At 45.4% G+C, this 20,753-nt stretch overlaps 1 protein-coding gene across 6 annotated transcripts in view; it reads left to right on the top strand.

Annotated features, from left to right (window-relative positions):
• The window catches only part of TMEM108 (transmembrane protein 108), a 270,991-nt gene that overhangs the window by 99,045 nt on the left and 151,193 nt on the right, over positions 1-20,753 (top strand). Inside the window, exon 1 of one of the 6 annotated variants that reach the window (XM_025189702.2) lies at positions 7,560-7,620. The exons of the other annotated variants lie outside the window; for them this stretch is intronic. The gene's annotated coding sequence lies outside the window, so the exon portion shown is untranslated. Of the gene's footprint in view, positions 1-7,559; positions 7,621-20,753 lie in introns of those variants that run through there. 6 annotated transcript variants of the gene reach the window in all.

Raw genomic sequence — 20,753 nt, 5'->3', positions numbered from 1 at the left:
ATTTACACTGGCTAACGATCTGCCACATTATGATGGGGATACCTTTTCAAGCTGTGAAAGTTCTTCTGCAAGATGTTGCAGAAAATTAGCCATCAAATGAAGGTTCTTAAACAGTGGGAGTAAATAATGGCAACCAAGTATATCCGGGGCAGAGGGGGGAGAGAGGGCAACCTAAACCTGAGAAGGAGCCAGGTTGCCCATTGCCAAAGAGCAACAGTTCTATGTCACCAGCCCTGATCATCTCCCCACCACCACTCTCAGCACATCCTGCCCACTGGCAGCCCCATCGGTCAGTGCCACCTTCTCCTTTTCCTCCTGCCCACTGGGATCAGCTCTCTCAGTGGGACACACTGGAGGAGGGAAGCATGTGTGTGAAGGCTCAGTGGAGAGGGTAGGAAGTGGCAGGATCCTAGGAAGAAAGGGTGGAGGGGTACAGCGTCTAGAGTAGACCTGGGGGTTGAACAGTGAGCACTCTCCGGCTCAGTGGAAAGTTGGCACCTGTAGCTCCAGCCCCGGATTTAGTACTTATACAAGGAGCCACATATTAAATTCCGAAGAGCTGCATGAGGCTCTGGAGCCACAGGTTGGCTGCCCCTGGTGAATCCCAGTATAAAAGAAATGTAAGGTTACGTCTAAACTACATGGCTCCGTCGATGGAGCCATGTAGATTTGTTGTTTTGGCAAAGGCAAATGAAGCTGCGATTTAAATGATCGCGGCTTCATTTAAATTGACATGGCTGCGGCGCTGAGCTGACAAACAGCTGATCAGCTGTTTGTCCGCTCAGCGCGCTAGTCTGGACGCTCCCCTGCCGACATCAAAGCCCTTTGTCAGCAGCCCCGGTAAACCTCATCCTATGAGGAATAACGGGGCTGCCGACAAAGGGCTTTGATGTCGGCAGGGGAGCATCCAGACTAGCGCGCTGAGCGGACAAACAGCTGATCAGCTGTTTGTCGGCTCAGCGCGGCAGTCATGTAAATGTAAATGAAGCCGCGATCATTTAAATCGCGGCTTCATTTGCCTTTGCCTATGTGTCTAATCTACATGCCTCTGACGACAGAGGCATGTAGTCTAGACACAGCCTAGCTGTATTTAATACTGATAATGAAACAACAGACTTTACCTTTCATTTGTGTCTGAATAGAGCAATTACAGCATATGACAGTTTGCAAATATTTGTAATTGAAGTCTGTCAGATTAAGGGATTTTAGCTGTGAGTTGTTCATTTTTTTAAGTGATTCCTTTGTTAACTGCTTCACTGCTGCCTAGTTTACAATCCATCTGAGGCAAAGCACATTGCTGCAGGTATCTCACTGACACTGCTCTGCTTACCTACTGTGTCCCTCCTGAAGATCCAGTGTTCCAATGGGATTTTAAAAGAATGTAATAAAAGGCATCTGGAATATGCCTGACTGTAGCAATATGGACACACAGCCCATTGGCATATGTCCCAGGCATGTTGTGAAGCACATTGAAGGCGGAATGATTTTTTATCTACTTAAGATGAGCATCAGTGGCACAAAAGTTCATGCCCTGAGTTGGTTCATTGGTATTAAAATATGGATCTTGTCTATTTATCCATAAATGTTTCAGATGTAAAATGATGCATCCTGTTCATCATATGGAGAGCTAGATTGTGCTTTTTAAGTCACATAGCCTTGTAATGTGGCAGACAGAGAGGGCTTGTGCTGTATGAACTAGCAGTTCTCTTGTCCTTTAAAAAGGTACAGTTTGTACTCCCCTCAGCATCCCACCTCAGCTGGGCTAAAAGTGATGGGAACAATGCGTCCCGTGATTTAAAGTATGACCCTTATTTTCCCCCTTAACTTCTCAAAAATAAATATTATGAACAGTGTGGATACAAGTGAAACACTAGTGAAAGAAATAACGCAGATGTTGGTATCAGAGCAGGACAGAGTGCAAATCAGTGTCCATATCTGTTTATTTGAATTCTGAACAGGTGTTTCCTCAACTGTGTGCTCCAGACAGCACAAGAGAAGAGTGAGGGTGGGGGTGGAGATTTGATAGTAGCCTTCAACTACCTTAAGGGGGGTTCCAAAGAGGATGAAGAGAGGCTGTTCTCAGTGGTGGCAGATGACAGAACGAGGAGCAATGGTCTCAAATTGCAGTGGGGGAGGTCTAGGTTGGATATTAGGAAAAACTATTTCACCAGGAGAGTGGGGAAGCATTCAAATGGGTTACCTAGGAAGGTGGTGGAATCACCATCCTTAGAGGTTTTTATACCCTGGCTTGACAAAGCCCTGGCTGGGATGATTTAGGTGGGATCAGTTCTGTTTTTACAGGGGGTTGGACTCAATAACTTCCTGAGGTCTCTCCCACCCCTGTGATTCTATGAACTGCATCGAGGCGTATTCACTACAGGCTTGAACTTGCCCTCACTGAAGTCAATGTCAAAGCTTCCTTTCAGAACCTACCTGTGATTGTTGCTGAGGGCAGGGCTTCCTCGGCACAAAGCTTTGTGTAAAGTATATTTAATATCACATTGTGACTTCTCCTGTGGGAAGCAAATTATGGGCTAGACTAGGGGTGGCCAACCCATTACAGGCAAAGAGCCAAAATAGTGGTGGATACAGTGCAAAGTGCCGAGGAGGGGAGGAAAAAAAAGTCTCGGCTGCTGCCCTTTTAAGAGCAGAGCAGGCATTGCCCTTTTAAGGAGGCCATTTTTAAGGTGACCATTTTGAAGTCTGCACGGGAAGCCTTGACTCAGGCTCTGTCTCTTTCAGACAGAAACATGCTGCTTCTTCCAGAGCCGCGGGTGCGGGAGCTGCAATTTTTTCTTTGAAGAGCTGCATGTGGCTCGCAAGCCGCGGGTTGGCCACCCCTGGGCTAGACCATACCTAAAGGGCACTGTCCATAGTGATGCAGCCCTAATATCACCGGGGCATGGAGCAGCCTTTTGCCTCAGTGAGGCAGAATGTCTCCGAGAGCTGCCTGACACACAGAGGGAGCATCCATGTTACACGACCGCATTATGGATCCCAGCCCTGCTGCATAAGCCCCCGAAGGGATATGGAGAGAAGTTGGAATCTGAGTTCAGCTTTGCTCTGCCTCCCTCCATCCTGGAGGGAGCAGTCACCCTTGTGCTGTCTGGACCACATTCCACCAGGCTTTGAGGGAGTGGGAAAGGCCTCTGGCTTTAGTGGGATGCCTGTTGCCTTGGATCTAACCCCTTGCGCACTCCTTCCCTTCTGTGCACCCACATAGGCTTCAGTACGAAACATGCCCTCTAGCCTTAATTTCTCTTTGATACATCGTGTATCGTTCTGTTTGGTAATTCCTAGGAAATGCAGCTGCTCACTAGATAGAGAAAATTAACACATAACAAATGACTTGATTAATTTTCCATTGTTAGTCCAAACATTGCCAGCCCTGCTAGTTATTTCTGGAATGCATTAGGGCTGTGAATTGCAATAGAGCCATATGCAGCAGACTGGCTTTGTTGCTAAGGAATAGCAGCAGCCACTAAAGTACTGTGAAAAGTGCTGGTTTTTGCATGCAGATTGAAAACAGTGTCTGGTGGGAATTCCCTCTGGACTTACAGTACATTAATCTTTCCATCTCTCATCAGAATTGCAGTATATTAATTCATATTCAGGTATCACAGTTCAGCTGTGGCACAGTCTGACTGAACATATGTAGACACAGATGAAACCAATGTGACTTCTGTGAGCATTAGTGCCTTTATTTCAGTAAAACAGCTTCACAATTTAAAATTTTATCTTATAATGGTACTGGGTTGACAGTCCTGGATTGATGCTCCCTCATTATGCAGAGAACTCTTTTGGGGAAGGGGCAATATTTCACTGTATGTATTACATAATGACCAGCATATCATCACTGCTCCACAAAGAAGAAACACTAAGAAATACAGCAGCAGTACTGACTAGGAATGTGAATATTTCACTGGTTAACTGGTGGGGGCTGGAGCAGTCCCCCATGATGGACAGGGGCTGCTCCAGTCATCCAAAGTAGCCCCTGCCTGTGGTGGGTCCGGACACCCCACAGGCAGGGATTGCTCCAGAGTCCAAAGCAAACTTTGTCTGTGGTGGGAGGGCCACTCCAGCCCAGTGTGGGTGAGTGGGGGCCCTCCTGTTCGTCCCTTTGATTGGTTAACTGGTTAAATAATATATTTAACCGGTTAACCAATTAAAAGGGATTTTACATCACAAGTACTGAATTTGTTACACTTTTCTGTCAGCCCAGTGAACCCTGACCGGGGGGAATCACTGAAGAGAGAGAGTTATTCAGACTCCATGTTCCTGCAACATGCTTGTAAACTGTGATATGTCCCTTACTTGTGGCTGTTCTGGATAGAGGATAACAGCCTGGTACTGCTGCCAGGCAACAAAGTCATTTCATTAGCTCAAGTGGCAGAAGAAATGCTTTGGTGCAGAAAGTCTCATCTTTAATTGCCACTGACCCCTTGCTTAATCCTTATTTCCTCTGTTGAAGCTGTTAATGGGGGTGACAATTATTGTAATCTCAGTAGTAGTATTTGTGAAGCACTGGGGTGAGGATAGAGACCACTAATCTCATCGAGTGCTATCTGGACAGAGGCCACTAAACTCAGAGACAAGTGTTGTATTAATGCTCAGCTAAATTAGATAGAATTACAGTTCAATAATAGCAGCCCTTTTTATTTTCCCCGGCAGAGATGCACTAATAAATGCAGCTGTTAGCAGCAAAGTAGTACAGAATGTTGAAGTTCCAGGAACTTTATCAGGGATCCATTTCCCTATATCAAAGACATCTTTGTCTTTTAGTTAAATGGCTATTTCTTTTTCTCATCCAGAAAATACATGCCAAAAATATAAGACATCTTAGAATACAGATGGCATCATTTTGATTTTCTAGTGTGCAAAGGTTGCAGGTTAAACTTTTCTTATTGAAAGTTAAAAACCTGTTTCTTTTCTGGGACTTTTCATTTATAAAGAAATGAATGTTCAGATCCTAGTGAACAGATGTCTGGATCATGCAGTTCATAATCTGCATTAAATAGCTTTGTTGCTGGCAATCTCATCAGAGAAACTAAGAATGTAAGGGACATGGCGTTTTCACTATCTTGATCTCTGTAGGTCAGGGTTGAGAGAGATTAGTAGAGTCTGCAGTTAGAATATATTGGCTATGTACAAAACCAGAGGGCTTTAGTCTCCGGTGCTCTTAAAAGGTAACTGAGGAGTACTGAATTCACATAATTCTTTTTAAAACAAATGAAATGTCTGTAGGTATCTATGGAAATGACATTACGTTGGCACATGACTTCAATTTGAATATGAGACAAAGACATTCCAAACTGATGTCCCTCTGAGGCCGCGTTAAGATGTCAAGATGAAACATTGTCAATAAATGTGTAGTAAAGAGATGATTTGAAGATAGAAGAATATGGTAAAATGAAGTCAGTAAATTGGGCCATGCTTAATTCTCAGCATCCAAGTAGTGACTAAGGTGTGTCACGGCCTTTAAACTAGGCCCTATGGAGGATGCAACTTGTAAGAGTCATTTATCACTGAAAATTAGGTTATGATGCTGACCGGATATAAATCATGATGCTAAATTTGCTATAACTTCCTCCTGGGATGAGTTCTGAAAGTACTGCCACAGTGGAAAAGGAGCAACCAAAGATACAGCAGATATAAAGTGAGGCTTCAGGGACCAGTGGCTAATCACGTTGCACTAGACCTTGTATTGAGCTCTTGCCACATTAGACACAGGAGAAGGCCTGGTTTTCAGTCAAGTGTTTTGCCAGCACCAGGCTGTCCTTTTTACATTGCCTAAGAAAATGGATAGAAATGTTGTACACTAACCTGCGTGGCATTAACTAAACAAGGGGGCTACGTCTACATTGGCACCCCTTTCCGGAAAAGGGATGCTAATGTAGACTTCGGAACTGCAAATTCCGTGGGGGATTTAAATATCCCCCGTGGCATTTGCATTTACATGGCTGCCGCTTTTTTCCGGCTTGGGGATAAGCCGGAGAAAAGCACCAGTCTAGACGTGATTCTCCGGAAAATAAGCCCTTTTCCGGAGGCTCTCTTTCAAGTAGGAATAAGAGAGCCTCCGGAAAAGGGCTTATTTTCCGGAGAATCACGTCTAGACTGGCGCTTTTCTCCGGCTTATCCCCAAGCCGGAAAAAAGCGGCAGCCATGTAAATGCAAATGCCGCGGGGGATATTTAAATCCCCCACGGAATTTGCACTTCCGAAGTCTACATTAGCATCCCTTTTCCGGAAAGGGGTGCCAATGTAGACGTAGCCAGGATGTTTAAGTGTGTCTAAGCACAAGGGGCTGATCCAGAAAATCAAGTCAACTGTCTGGAACAAACTACTTGGCTAACTTGAAGGGTCAGTTGCTTCCATTTGCTTAGTTGCCAACAAAATAGCAGTTGCTGGTGAAAGGGAACTGACAGATGCTACAAAGGACCCGAAACTTTATCAACAGTCTAATCTCATTGTCTTGTCTAAGGAGACAAACAAATTCCCACAAAAATGTGTAAGAGAAACAAAGTTCCAGCCCCACACAAATGTTCAAATGCATGCAGAGATTTCTCTCACACACATACACACACACACACACACACTTCTCAGCCGTGGGGGGCGGGAGGGACGGGGGAGGTGTTTAACTATGCTTAGAGCAGGAGGGACAAAACATAACATAAGAACTTGTTCTTGTGTTTGTTCATAGATCCATGGAAGTCAACATAAGAATGGCCATACTGGGGCAGATCAAAGGTCCACCTAGCCCAGTATCCTGTCTTCTGGCAGTGGCCAATGCCATGTGCTCCAGAGGGAACCAACAGAACAGGGAATCATCAAGTGTTCCCTCCCCATAACTCATTTCCAGCTTCTGACAAACAGAGGTTAAGGACACCTGTGCCTTCTAATATGCCTTTTGGAGGCCAATTTATTATCAGGCTCATTGACTATGCTGATTTACACCAGCTGAGGATCTGGCCTTATGTGTTAAAGATTCAAAGATGTTACAAAAGCTAAAATTCCTGATTCCTGACTCTCAGCTCCCTGCCCCCTGCCCCGCACTGCATAGCAGTAGTGCATCTCAAAATCCAGAATGTGTCTGCAGATTAAGCTGATTACTTTATTAGGACCCGAGCAGAATTTGCTGTAGCTGCACAGGCTACAGCCACTAGCATTTAGAACGGGGCTAGGCAAAATATGGCCAGGGGGTGGATCTGGCCTGCCAAGCCACTGGATTCAGCCTGCGAAACACCCTGCCGGGACCCTCAGGTACACAGCTGCCGCAGTTTAAAGCGCAGTCCGTACGGCTCCTGCTCTGCAGGGATGGGGAGGTTTAGTGTGATCTCCCTGCCCCCAGCCTAGTCCTCAGCTCTTATTGGCTAGAAATAAGCAGCCAATAGGAACTGAGCCAAGCCAATCTCTCAGCTCCTGTTGGCTGGAAACAACCAGCCGATAGGACCTCAGAGATTGGCCCCAGGGGATGGGGGCAGCACAAGCCTTTTCCTCCTCCCAGAACTGAGAGCCACATGGAGGGAGCAGTCTGCCATTTCAAGCAGTCTGGGGCTGCAGCAGACAGGGAACCCAACCTGCATTGGAGGTGCTGCCGGGCTGCTGGCCAGAAGACACTTAGGTAAGCACCTCCCAGCCAGAGCTTGCTTCTGGCACCCCAGCCCCTCCGGCACCCCAACTCCCTCCCCCAGGTCACCATCCAAACCCTCTGCACCCCATTACCCCAGGTCACAATTCCCTCCCATACCTTATATCTCCTCATATAGCCCGCCACCAGGCCAGAATCCTCTCCTGCACCCACTTTCCCTCCCTGACCCTGCACCCCAATCCCCTTACCTAGGTCACAACTCCCTCCTTCACCTAAACGCCCTCTCAGACCTCACACTATCGCCTGCACCCCAGTCCCTTACCCTGTGTGCCCTTCTGCAGGGCCAACTGCCATCCTAAAACCTGCATCTCCTTCACAGAAAAATGCAGCCCTTGACCACTTTCCCCTTTACCAAGCTCCCCACCAAAAATTATTGCCCACCCCGATTTAGAAGGAGGATGTGGGAGTAAGGCATTTCATTTTGTTTTCTCCTGAGAGGGGTGGGAGTAACGTAACAAAGAGCTTGTTGTCGGTTACCATTAGGCTCGATCACATCACTCCAACACAAGTGTAAAGGTTGTATTACAACAGCATTTATAAGTGCTAGTTGTGGCCAGGATGCCATTATGTACAAAAACAGACCAAAAAACTCCCCCCCCCAAAAAAAAAAACAAAAAAAAAAAGATGATCCTTGTTCCCAAGGAGCTTTCAGTGGGTAGTGGGTTGGCTGTACGGAATGGAACTGGTGTTTTCAGACACATTCCATGTAATCAGAACCACCATAACCTTTGGCACTAGCTTTTGACATAACTGTCTGTCTTATTAGTGAGTTCTGGGACTGCTTTCAGATGGATGGTGGTGACCTGCCCTCCCAGTCCTAGAAAGGGTCCTGCCATAGGGTGATGCATGCTTGGGACACCACCCTCTGGTGGCAGATCATAGCATGACTGAGGTGCCTGCCTCAGTTTCTGCCCTTTAGCGTTCCTGGTAATTCCACAACAGCTTTCTTGGCACAATGATATGGCTTCTGGGGGAACCAAAATATAGTTCAAAGAATCCATAACAAAAGTCCCCAGACATGATCCATTTAGTACTCCCTGTGCATGTAGTCCTTGGAATCACACGTCCTGTTATTCTCCAACATAACACATACCGCACTCCAGCATCTTCCACCACACTGACATTCCTCATTGGTTCTCTTCTGCCTGGACAGCCACCCAGCCCTACCAGCTGCATCCAACCCTCCTCTTCTCAGCAGGAACTTACCAGTCTCTCTGCTAGGAGATATTTCTTACCAAGAGAGCCATCCTTCATGTTCCCAGTGCTCCCACTGTTCTTCCAGCTCCAGCCCTCCAGCGTGGATACATTAGCAGGTCAGCCTCTCTGCTGGTCCCCTGCCTTGATCTCTCTACCTCTTGGCTTTGGCTGAGAAGTTGGCAAGAAACTCCCTCTGCTCTCTGGCCTTCAGCCCTCTCCAGCCCCCCAGCCTTGGCTCTCTGACTTGGGGAGGCCAGCTGGAAATGCCCTCTTGCTGTCCTTTTGCCTTCTGTCTTCCCCAGCAATCTTCTACCACTTCCTTCTTGGACTTCCTAATCGCTGCAGCTCTCACTCACCAAACTCTCACTTTCTCAAGAAGCTCCCATCTGCCCTTTCCTTGACCGCCTCACCCAATTTTCCTTCCATGGCCTAGGTGCCCCCTTTGAGCCTAAATTTGGGGTCAGCTGACTAATCAAAGGTTCATAAGCTCCTTTTTAAAGGGACCGTGATAGGTCCTTTCAGTTTAGGACTGGGGCACATTGGGCTAATATGAAGACTCTTGTACTGCAGTTGTACCTGGTGTGGACTGGAGACTTCACAGTGCTTCTCATATGTTTAGTTGCCACATGGACTGATTTTTAAAGATGTTTCTCTATAAATAGCAGCATGCATCTTTACTAACACTAAAGTTATAATGCTGAATGTTTTACTGCATTAATTTCCATAGCAACGAAACGTAATCTCACAAATACAGGATTATAACTTTTCTGTGGGATCAAATGGGAGAACTTGGGCTGTGCACGAGACCATTCTTATTTAAATGCCTTACAGAGTAGCAAAAAGGAATATCAAGAATCACTGTCAAGAGACTGGTGCTCATTTTCTTTTCTTTCAAATTCATCCATATAAACGTATGAGAAATTATTTAAAATTATGTGAACAGATAATCAAATTCTGGGTTCAGTGTTTCTACACTAGCTCATCCCCAATATTCATCACTCATGAGGGTTTGTCAGAAAATGAAAGATTGCGGTTGGGTTACATAGTACATAAAGAAAACTGTGAATCCTTCTCCTAGGAGTGCACTTGCTTGAATCAGTTTTTGGATTAAGGCCCAAGAAGTCAGGTGATGCTGGCTAACTTGTGAAATTGGAATGGCTCATCTCTGTCTGTAGTGAGAATTCCAGTTAAAATAATTTGTCTGGTTCTTTCTGCCCAGCCTGGTTGTGGAGCAAAGCAAAACCAACAGAGACCTGCTGAAGTATTTTCCTGTACAGCAGTGGTATAGCCAGAATGGGACAGGTGGGGGGCCCTGACTTTGGATAGGTGGGCAATGACTGGGGGAGTAAGAGCAATGGGGCTGCCTCTCCAAGATGGTGTTGGAAGAGGGGGAGGAATAGATGCTCTGGTCAGGGGCCCACATAAAAATGTGTGCACTGCACTCCCCACTCTGCCTGCTGGGTACTCTTGCTGGGGAGAGAGATTGGGGTGACGGGGCTTGCCCTACTGCATTTGCCCAGTGCTCCAGCATAGGAGCATGGGACACCGGAGGTTTGCCTTGGTCCACCTGCCCACCTGGCACTCCTGCTGAGCAGTGGGGGGAAGGATGGGTATGGAGGCTTGCAAGCCCCTGACTCTGCTCCCTGTCAGGAGCACCCAGTATGCAGAACACGGCAAACACCTGACCCCACTCCCTAGCCCAGCTGGAGCACCAGGCGGAGAGGGACAAGTCCCCACGCTCTGGAAGGAGCAGTGGCAGGGCTGGGGATGGGTGGACCTGTACGCTATGTGGGCTGGGACCAGCCCACCCAGGCCCACTCCTAGCTATGCTGCTGCTGTACAGGGAGATTGATGCATACTTTTCTTTATGTGACATTCCACTCTGACCTTAACATTTTGTCATATGTCAGGAGCCGTTCATCTTCTCCGTATCTATTTACATATCACAAAGTTACAGAGAAATGTAGGTTTACAAAAAAAGGGGTGGCCAGCTGCCATTTTTTTAAAGAAAAGCTACAATTTTGTATTAACATAGCAATTAAGGAAGACTTTACACTAACACTCTGTATAAAAAATACTACCCAACCAACTGAAGAGAAAAAGGTAATGGAATAATTCCTGGCACCTTTGATACAGAAGAGCCATTTTCTGGTATGACTGACATTTTCTTTGTGCTGGCAGTAGAGGACATAGAAAAGGAGTAATTTCTCAAATAGGCATACTCCCCACTGAAGCCTAGGGCCAATTGGACATTGTCAGCCTTTAATTAAGGAGCTGGGGTTGGACTTCCTCAGTAATTAACTTTTATTTGCAGTTTTGAGACTCTGGCTTCCCTGTTAAAGCTGAAAGTAGAGATTGGCATGAGAAATAAAGGACAGATCGATGGAGAGAGAGGATGAAAATAATGTGAAATGGGTCTGGTTTATTCTGTGAAATTTTAAGCAGAGGGAAGAAAAAAAAAGTATCCCTATCAAAATTATTGTTTTTATTGCATACCTAATATTTTCTTACTCACGCACGCCAATTGGTTTCACAGCTATATATAGTGGCCCTTATTGAACAATCAACATGATTTCAATAGTTCCCACATGTTGGTATGTGAAATACCACCGGGTTTTTGTGCTATGCTTGCAATTTTTACAGTAATAATGTGTTCTGTTGGTTAATGGTAAGTTTTTAATGGTGTCCAATTGTTCATTCGTCTTCTCACACCCTATACATACCTGGACAAAAACAGTGTGTCTGCTATTCATAACATTTTCAAAAGTGTGTTTTTATTATAGGAGGCTGTGTCCCAAATTCAGAAAAGTGATTTAGACATTCCTAAGTTTAATTGAAAGCTGCTTTTGAAAATAAACCCCTTATTCACCACACATTTCAAAATATGAATCTTCAGCTTTTAATTCCTGTGGTTTTGTGTGTTGGTGTCATAGAGGTGATGTGAAATAACATTACATTTGGAACACAAACAAAAGCAAGTACAGTAAAAGCTCTTTTATCTAGCACTCAGTTAACCAGAAAGCTCAATTAGCCTGCAATTCAAATCTTCAGTTTAGTAAACTGCCAGCACATTATGAAATTGCATATTCTGCACTCTTCTTTTATGCAAAAGAGGCAGAAGACAAGTAAGCTAAAATCAGGGATTCATTCTAAAAAGCAGCTTCCAGGGTGTGTCATCGGGTCATTACAGATTCAGCCCAATCTCCTACACCATCTACAGTGACAACTGATGTTGATAATGATGACCCTGAGGTACTGCAAATTCTTATAGTGCCTGCTGAATCATTAAAGAAAGTTTAAACTATGTTTAGTGTAGTGTTAGTGCTAAGTGTATTGTTAGTGATCTGGGTGTATGCCATGCATTGCCCACAGTGATACTCAGTGTCTAAGACTACATCTACACAACATGCTTATTTTGAAATAAGCTATTTCAGAATTTTTTTTGCAAAACAGCTTATTTTGAAGTAGCACATCTACACTACAGGGAAGCCTCAAAATTAGTCCAGGGCAGGCTTCCCCAATGTGGATGTGCTACCTTGATTTAGAGCCCCAGAATGCACTGGGGGTAATTACTTTGAATGGCCCTGGGAAGGAGCTATTTCGAAATAGCAGCAGTGGAGCATCCACATGACTGCTGTTCCGAAATAGCTGTTTTGGAATAGGTGTTATTCCTCATGGAATAAGGTTTACAGATTTCAAAGTAAGCCATCCGTTATTTTGAAATTATTTCAAAATAATGGAATTGCTGTGTAGATACTCGTATTGTTGTTTTTTAAAAAAGCTAGTTATTTCTAAATACCTGTGATGTGTAGACGCACCCTTGGATAACATTTTCTATACAGTGGGTTACCTGCATACACCTAAGTGCTTCAAGAAACCAACCATGCTGCAGTGCAGAACTGCTACTGGATGGGTGAGTGCCTGTATGCTATTTTATACTTTATTGTATTCTAATTCCACTGATAAAGCATTCTACTGGTAACGTATACCTCTCAGTTAACCAGAATATTCAGTTAGATGGCACCTTCACTCCCCAACATTCTGGATAACAGAGCTTTTACTGTAACTTTCATTTTTCTGTGTTGCACTTCTTTGGTTTGGTTGTTATATAAATGCTTTTCACCCTAAACAATCTTAAATAAACTCACACATGTTTCCCATTACATTTATATGTTACAAGTCATAGCAAGAACTCAGATATATGGGTGGTAGTGCCTTGTCTCAGTTGTGCTAAATACTGCAGTGATCCTGAGTTCTTTCAAAGAGGAGATATTTCCTTCCAAAACAGTTGTGCTTCCTGCAGTTTGTGTTCTGATTTTTTGTTATTTGCAGAATTATCTGGTTTTCCAAATATGTGAAAAATATCCTCTTGATTAGGCACTTCTGATCTGGAAATGTTGGTATACTTCTGGAATGATTAATAGGATGTTTGTTCTAAATGCAAGAACTCCAACAAGTGATAGCTGAGAATGAAATTGCCTCCAAAAATAGGATCACTATTGATAATTAAGTAGAATTCTATCGTAAGTCAGTCTAGCACTAAAAGGCATAAAAAAACATGCAAAAGAGGTGATAAATTAGACAGTCACGCATGTTAATTGATTTTTGTTTGTAATTTTAAATTGAGCCCCCAGATTTTATTATTAATGTTGCTTTTTGGACCGATTCTAGATTATGGTGCTGAACTAGGTATACTAACAGACTCATAGGTCATTTCAGTCTCTAACTTCAGTTAAGTATCAGAGGGGTAGCCGTGTTAGTCTGAATCTGCAAAAGCGACGAGGAGTCCTGTGGCACCTTATAGACTAACTGAAGTGTAGGAGCATAAGCTTTCGTGGGCAAAGACCCACTTCGTCAGATGCATCTGACGAAGTGGGTCTTTGCCCACGAAAGCTTATGCTCCTACACTTCAGTTAGTCTATAAGGTGCCACAGGACTCCTCGTAACTTCAGTTAGCGCGTGCTAATCCATCTCTCTGCACATGTAGCATTGTTTACTACAGTATCTTTGGTAGTGTTTTGTTTTTTCTTGTTTTAAGTCATAATCAATGGGTCTCCTTTCCCACTTCCTTTGAAGACTGTTCCATAGAAGAATATATTTTAGGGTTGCCAGGAGCCCAGTTTTCAACTGGAATGCCCAGTCAAAAAGGGACACTGGCAGCCTTGCTTGGCACCGCGAACCAGGCCATTATCAGCCCAGTTGGCAGTGCAGTTAGGAGCTGGGGGGCTAAGGCAGGCTCCATACAGCTCTTGGAAGTGGTCACCAGCTCCTATACACAGGGATGCTCCATACACTGCCCCCGCCTCAAGTGCCACCTCCACAGATCCCATTGGCTGGGAACCATGATCAATGGGAGCTTCAGGGGCAACACCTGTGGCAATGCCCTGCACCAACTCTGAGCACCCTCCTGCACCCCAAAGCCCGCATCCCCCTATTATGTCCCAATCCCATGCTCCTGCCCAGTGAAAATGAGTGAGGGTGCAGACAGCAAGTAACATATGTAGCAAGTGGGGGGTAGGCCCTCAGAAAAGGGAAAGAGGAGGGGCCTTAGGGAAGGAAGGGCTAGAATGTTTGGTTTTGTGCAATTGGAAAGTTGGGAACCCTAATACATCCCGCTACCAGGAGATTGTTCATGATATTCATACTATAGTAACTCTTAATTTTGTCTACTTACTCCTAGTTTCACTTTTTTTTGTAGCACACTAAGGTTATGTCTACACTGCTGTTTTTTGCTGGCAGAGAGTATGCAAATGAAGCACTGATGAGCATTTTGTCACACTTCATTTGCATAATCTATTTGAGCCATTTTTACGCAAGGAGTTTTTGCCCCTGGAGAGGGATAAGGATCTTGCGCAAAAAGGGGTTTTTGCGCAAAAAGGAAACGTCCACGCTGCTTGTTTTTGTGCAAAAAACCCTTGCCCAAAAACGGCTCGACTAGATTATGCAAATTAAGTGGACCAAAATGCTAATCAGTGCTTCATTTGCATACTGTCTGCCAGCAAAAGCTGCCAGTGTAGACAAAGCCTAAATAATTCCTCCCCATCCTTCCTCTATTTATATGATGTTTGTACACAGCTGACATCTAGACATTGCTTAACCAAGCTACACACCTTGGCTGTGTCTACACTGCACCCCTTTTCCAGAAAAGGGATGCAGATTAGACACTTTGGAATAGCAAAATCCGTGGGGGATTTAAATATCCCCCGCGGTATTTGCATTAACATGGCTGCCGCTTTTTTCCGGCTTGGGGATAAGCTGGAGAAAAGCGGCAGTCTAGACGGGATTCTCTGGAAAATAAACCCTTTTCCGGAGGATCTTTTATTCCTACTTTCAAGTAGGATAGATGAAAGCAAAATCACATTGGCCTTTTTTGTGGCCACATCACATAAATGCTCAGGTGTAATTTGCTGTGTGCTGTTGTCTTGATAGTAGTCTCTTTCAACATTGCTATTTTCTCGGTTTCTCTTTCCTATGGGGTGCTATAATTTTTTTTATTTTTCCTCACATGTAGAAGAGTGCATGTCGGTAAGGTGTCATACCTTACCTTTTCCCAAAAAATAAATCTCATTTTATTGGAGTTGCTGGAATAATTCTGACCCATGTGTCTGTTTTGCCTGGTGTCCAGACCCCTCAAGTCTGTGATGTAATTCTTCTATATATGCAGGAGGCTTCCAAGGAAGACACTTTGGGGGTGAAGTGTGCTGTCTTGGGCTGCCTGCCTACAGACATCTCCACCTTGTGCCCCATGCACGGCACCCCATCCTAATAAATTCAGCAGAACTCCATGCTGGAGTAGGACTGTCCCTCTTGTGGAAACAACAAGGAGTCCTGTGGCACCTTAGAGCAGGGGATGGTAAACCTATGGCTTGCCAGCCAAATATGGCTCACTAGGGATCCAGATATGGCTTTTTTGAAGCTTGAGCCCAGCCCCCTTTACTCTCCTTGCAGCAGGAAGGCAGAGCTGGCTCTACAGCCTTACAGCCCCCCACTTGGAATGCCAGTGCCGGCTTCCTGCGGGGGAGGGAGCAGGGGGAGGAAGCCTTGAGCCTCCCTGCTGGATCCAGCATGCCAGGAACAAGTGGAGCGAAAAATGTCTTGGTGCACGGCCCTTTTTTTTCCCCTGGCGGGCAGGGAACCAGGAAACAAAAATGGCTCTGTGCACGTTGCCATTTTCTTTCCCCCGGGAAACACTTCCTGCAGGCTTCCCCTGTGAAGCCTTCCTGGCAAATGGGAGCAGAGGGAGGCCACGTTACACGTGGCGTGAAAGCAAGTGGCCTCCCCATCCCCTCATGCCCAGACACCGAGACCCTCTACACTCACTCCCCTAGCGAAATACCCTACTCCAGCCCATTCCTGCCCCTCCCCCGGCCTGACACCCTACTCCCAGCCTGCTCCTGCACCCTACCTCCCACCCAGACCTCGCACCCTCACCACCTCCTACACCCCACCTCTTGCCCAGATCCTGCACCCCCATCCCTATCCCATTCACTGGCAGCCCTGTCCTGCACACTTAACCCCTCATTTTGGCCCCACCCCAGAGTGTGAGGGGGGCCCCACAAAATCCACTAATTCTGGAACCCCAAAGGAGTAAATCTGGCCTAAGGTCTTGACCCTCAGTCCTTCCTGCCCTTCCCCCCACCATGGGGCTAGAGCAGCAGGAGAGTGAGGTGTTTCAGTTGGGGGGCCACATCAGTGAGGGGTTGGAGATTTTTGGAGGAGGGTTTTTTTCTGACGTTTTTCTGTGGGTCAGTGGCCCCCTCACCCAAAAAAGGTTCCCTATCCCTGCCATTAATAAAGACAATGTTGAAGCCCTTTGTGTTGGAGATTATATTTTACTTTATTTAAAAATGAATCCTGGCCAACAAGCCCCCAGTTGGGGCCCAGCCCCTATGAGGCTGCAGTGTCATAACACTCCTGCACCCACCCCCATACGTTAACCTGAGCCCATCATACACCGGAACCCCCTGCTCTGAGCACCTCAACCCCCCAGATCCCCAAACTCAGGTACCCCCACATCTGCAGTCCCCTGCCATAACACTCCTGAACCCCCTCCTCATCCCAACTTGCTGCCCTTAGCCCACCATATCCCTATATCCTCAAACTCCTGCACCTCCACATCTCCAGTCCCTTTCCATAACACTCCTACACCTCCATACACCCCAGCCTTGTGCCTTGAGTCCATCATACACCCAAATCCCCTGCCCTAAGCCCCCCATACATCCCAGCCCGGACTCCTGAATCCTCACAGCCCAGCCCCCTTCCATAAGATTGACAGAAGACAGCTTGAATGTGCACATGAAACTGGATTTGACTTCTTATGATATAAACTTCAAAGAAAGGTGTCAAAAGATTCTGCAGCTAGAAGTACCATTAAAGTCCATGAGTACAAATTTCATTTACACTATTATTAATCATGTCAATTATAAAAAATACTAAGTTGTGTATTTTCAGTCTTGCAAATGGGCATTCTTACCTAGCTCTTTGTTGACCACTTGTTCTGAATTTTGATGTAGTTGGGCTCTTTGATTTGAAAAGGTTGCCGACCCCTGCCTTAGGGTATGTCTACACTGCCACCCTAGTTCGAACTAGGGTGGTCAATCTAGTCATTCAAAGTTGCAAATGAAGCCCGGGATTTAAATATCCCGGGCTTCATTTGCATCTTGCTGGGCGCTGCCATTTTTAAATCCCCGTTAGTGCGGACTCCGTGCCCGTGGCTACATGTGGCACGGAGTAGGTAGTTCGAATTAGGCTTTCTAATGATGATCAGCTGTTTGTCGGCAGATCGGGGCAGTCTAGACGCTCCCCCGTTGACATGAAAGCTCTTTGTCGACCTCCCCCTTATGCCTCGTGGGATGAGGTCCTACTTGAAAGTAGGAATAAGAGATCCTCTGGAAAAGGCTTTATTTTCCGGAGAATCATGTCTAAACTGGCGCTTTTCTCCGGCTTATCTCCAAGCCGGAAAAAAGCGGCAGCCATGTTAATGCAAATACCGCGGGGGATATTTAAATCCCCCGCGGATTTGCCTATTCCAAAGTGCTACATTAGCATCCCTTTTCCGGAAGGGATGCCAGTGTAGACACAGCCTATATGTCTTAACTCTGTGATTATGTTGGCTGTTTTGCATCTAGGGGGCCTCTGTTTAATATCTGTTACTACACATGCAAATATTTCAACAGTGAATCTCTTGGCTTAGTAAACCCGAGAGAGCAGAACAAAAGAAAATGCTATACGTAAATCTTTGACTCGAGAGACAGACCAAGCAAATATCTGTCAAAGCTTTACGGCTTGTAGATTGGTTTATTCTTTCAATATAATTTATGAAACAGCCCTCTTTTTAAGCTACACTGTGCTGTATAAATGTGGTGAGTTTTAAATTACAGTATTAGAAAGACAGAGGGTTAGTAAATTACTGTGTATTATAGCATCATAATGTAGTGCCTAGTAATGGTGTAATTCAAGATTTCTTTAGGGGATTAATATCTTGACAGTTCTAAATGGCACCCGGCTGATATGGGGTATGCAGCTTGTCAGTTTAGACAAAATATGTGTTTAATCCAAAATAGCGTTATGTATTTTTCATCATAGAATGGCAAATCAAAACAGATCATTTGGCTTTGGTTCATCATCTTTTAGCTAAAAGCAATCCTTGGGCCTGATCCTGAGCTGGTATAAGTTGTCACAGCTCCATAAAAGATAATGGAGTCATACCAGTTTAGTCTGGATGAGTATCTAGAACTTTGTTTTTTGTCTTCAGTGAGGACTTCCTTGCTTTGTCAAGTGTGGTTGGAAGGAAACCTCTTCACCGGCTCTGTTCACCCCTACAGGGATTCCCATGGAGCAATGTAAGGTGCTTGTTTTTCCCAACAAAGGCTGAAGCTCCCTGGGTCAAATTCACATTTGCTTTTCACCTTGTGCAATCATTCACACAAGTGCAAAGAAAAACCGGAACGGGTCACCCTTGTAAAAGGCTGTTATAAGGAGGAGGGAGAAAAATTGTTCTCCTTGGCCTCTAATGATAGTACGAGAAGCAATGGGCTTAAATTGCAGCAAGGGAGGTTTAGGTTGGACATTAGGAAAAACTTCCTAACGGTCAGGGTGGTTAAAAACTGGAATAAATTGCCTAGGTGGGGTTGTGGAATCTCCATCACTGGAGATATTTAAGAGCAGGTTAGACAGACACCTGTCAGAGATGATCTAGACCAATGGTTCTTAACCTTACTGCAGCCTGCACCCCTTTGGTTCTCAAAATAGGTTCTCGCGCCCCTTATTAAAAATGGTTGAAGTAGGTCTGTTTTAAACCTAGGATATATTATAAAAATCTGACATGTCTCGCATCCCCCAAAAGGGCATCTCGCACCCGCCAGGGGTGCGAGCACCCCAGGTTAAGAACCACTGATCTAGATGGTGCTTGGTCCTGCAGTGAGGGCAGGGGAATAGACTCAATGATCTCTCGAAGTTCCTTCCAGTTCTGTGATTCTATGATTTTCACTTTGCATTGATATAAATGGCTGCACAGGGTGCAGGACACCAGTAAATCAGACCTACAGTCTCTGCAGCGTATCTAATCCCTATTGGCCTTGGGAGTGAGAAGCTAAGCCAGAAAACTGAACCCAAGTCTATTTGTGCTAGCTACCGAGCCAGCATCAGAAAAAGATAGTTTCTGCTCAAAACTAGAACTATTTATCTGAATCCCCCAAACTTGCAGTTTGACAATGTCTAAGAGAAGAGGCTTATGCTTACCCAAAGCTATGTAAGTGATATGCTCTTCTATTGTCCTCTTAGGGTACATCTAGACTACATGGCTCCGTCGACGGAGCCATGTAAAATAGTTTACTCAGCATAGACAAAGAAGCAGGGATTTAAATAATCCCCGCTTCATTAAAATAAAAATGGCCACTGTGCTGTGCCGACAATCAGCTGATCCAGCACAGCATGGCGATCTAGATGCGGCGCGGTTGACAAGGGAAGCCTTTGTCGACCTCTCGGGTAAACCTCGTTTCATGAGGCATAAGGGAGCGGTCGACAAAGACTTCCCTTGTCAACTGATCTGCATCTAGACTGCCACGCTGTGCTGGATCAACTGATTGTTGGCACAGCACAGTGTCCACTTTTATTTTATTGAAGCGGGGGTTATTTAAATTCCCACTTCATTGACTGTGTTGGGTAAACTAGTTTACATGGCTCCGTCGACGGAGCCATGTAGTCTAGACATACCCAAAACTGTGGGCATCAGGCAAAGGATTGAAAGAATGGAAAGACAGCATCATAGTTTCCCTCTATGAGGGCAAAATTTCTTGTGCCAAGGGTGGAAACTGCAAGCCAGTCTCATTATGATTGGCCCCTGGAAATGTCTTTGCTCATGTTCTGTGTGGTAGGATGCAACCACTCCTTAACAGACATAGTCATCCAAGCAATCAGGTTTCCCTGTTGGGTGGTTGACAGATGTTGTCCTAAGCCTCAAGCCTCTGGGTGAGCTGCCCCAAGAATTTTACTGCCTGCTTTTTGTGGCATATATCGGCATGAAAACAGCTGTGGGTTCAATCAATGGGACAGCACTTCAGCTCACGCTCAAAGGAGCTGGCATTTCAGATGGTTCTCCTAAATCTGGTGCAACATGGCCTGTTGGTTCATGGCTTTTGCTGTGTTCCCACAAAACCTCAGCAGTGTGGCCAGGATGCAGTCTCACCTCAGCTCTGCTGATTCAGTGTTAGCACTCGCTGCTCCACCCATCAGAATCAAGGTTGGTCAAGAAGTGCTCACTGAAGAAGACTCCATGGATGATACTGCCTTGCCCGTGGAGAAATCAGAGAATGTCAGCACTGCCCTCGAGGACATCCTTAGGCATAAATAGCATATGCAGCTGTATAGGGCACCACTAAATTTGGTGCAGCAGTAGTGCCTAAAATTTA

This window comes from Pelodiscus sinensis, chromosome 2, assembly GCF_049634645.1.
Source record: "Pelodiscus sinensis isolate JC-2024 chromosome 2, ASM4963464v1, whole genome shotgun sequence".
In the NCBI taxonomy this organism is placed as follows: Eukaryota; Metazoa; Chordata; order Testudines; family Trionychidae; genus Pelodiscus; species Pelodiscus sinensis.
This window is presented reverse-complemented; position numbering and strand designations above follow the sequence as displayed.